The sequence below is a fragment of the Phyllostomus discolor genome, chromosome 1 (genome assembly GCF_004126475.2).
Source record: "Phyllostomus discolor isolate MPI-MPIP mPhyDis1 chromosome 1, mPhyDis1.pri.v3, whole genome shotgun sequence".
Classification (NCBI taxonomy): domain Eukaryota; kingdom Metazoa; phylum Chordata; class Mammalia; order Chiroptera; family Phyllostomidae; genus Phyllostomus; species Phyllostomus discolor.
In genome coordinates, this window is record NC_040903.2 from 53,497,476 (window position 1) to 53,499,132 (window position 1,657).

At 37.9% G+C, this 1,657-nt stretch overlaps 1 non-coding gene across 1 annotated transcript; it reads left to right on the forward strand.

The window, feature by feature from the left end:
• Positions 1-650: 650 nt before the first annotated feature.
• LOC114493602 lies at positions 651-754 on the forward strand. The gene has a single exon (XR_003684234.1). It is a non-coding gene; the product is annotated as a U6 spliceosomal RNA (small nuclear RNA).
• Positions 755-1,657: the final 903 nt, after the last annotated feature.

Genomic DNA, 1,657 nt, shown 5'->3' on the forward strand with positions numbered 1-1,657 from the left:
AATGGATTTATTGCAAGCACACCATAAAATACAATATTCATGATCAATATACATAAGGATGTCATAACAGAAATATGTACACATTTAAACTAACATACACAATCACTTTACAACCCCTATGTTTAGTGTAACAACAACATCATTACGCAGAACCAATAGGACTGAATCATTTCCCCAAATCCAAGCCTCCATAAATAGTAGTCTGCATTCTTGGCCCAATGTGGTAATCTTTGCTTGGTAACTTTATGCGGTCTAATAAAGAACTTATTATAGAAAAGGTCTTGGGCATGGCCCATAATCCATGATTTCTCTTGAAGACATATTATCATTATCATGTAGGTCAAATCTTTACATTCTTTTCACACACACCGCCACCACCACCACCACCACCGCTCCTTATATCTGCATCGCTCAGGGGGCCCACTGAAGTGGAGAATTGCTGCCTTTCTTTTTAACAAATAAGTGCATGTATGAAACCAACACACTATATACCTTAAACTTACAGAATATTATATATCAACTGTGTCTCAATAAAATAAAAATTTAAAAATATTCTACACGGCAAAAATGTTTATTAAATGATAAAATCACATGAAAGAACATTTAAAACATATGTAAAAGGTACAACTATAATAATTTAAATACTCTTGGTGCTCCCTTTGGCAGCACATACACTAAAATTGGAACGACATGGAGATTAGCATGGCCTCTGTGCAAGGATAACACACAAATTTGTGAAGTGTAAAAATTAAATAAATAAAAGCCCCTGTGTATTGGTTTCCTATTGCTCTATCACACATTACCACAAACTTAGCTGCTTAAAACAACACCCATTTATTAGCTCACAGCTGTGTGTGTCAGAAGTCCAGCATGGCGGAACCGAGCTCTCTGCTGAGGTTGCCACATGGCTGCAATCAATGTACCAGTCAGGCTGAATGCTCATTGGAGGCTCTGGGGAAGAATCAGTTCCAAGTTCATTCTTGCTGTTGGCAGACTTTAGCTCTTTGCGGTTGTAGGATTTAAGTCCTCCATTCATTGACATGTGGCCCCCTCTATCTTCAAGCCAGCAATGACATGTCAGTCAAATCCTTCTGATGCTTTGAATCTCTAACATCCTAATCTGCAACCCTGGAAAAAACTCTGCCTTTAGAGAGTTCGTGGGATCTGATTAGGCCCACCCAGATACTTCTCCCCTTTGATTAACTCAGAATCAGCTGATTATTAGCCTTAATCACATCTATAAAATGCCTTTTGCACATTAACTGACAGAATCACAGATGTAACACAAAGGAACAGAGATCATTAGGGCCTTTTTAGAGTTCTTCTTACCACATGTTGTATCCAGCATCAATGTAACAAGATGGAAATATTACCAGTCCTCTGTGGGTACCTTCCTGGTTTTATCCCCTTCCTGCTATCCTGAACTCAGGGTCTGGCCTTCTCTTGCTTTACTTTACCCTTAGCACATGTGCGTGTAACACTAAGAATATATCATTCCAGAGTACATAATTTCAAAGTATATCTAGATGAAATAATATGAAAATAACCTTGGTGGTAAAGGATAGTCTTTTCAACAAGGGTGCTAGAATTATTGGATATCCACAAGCAAAAAAAAAAAATCAGCTTTGTCCCACACCTTGCCAATGTACCAAAATTA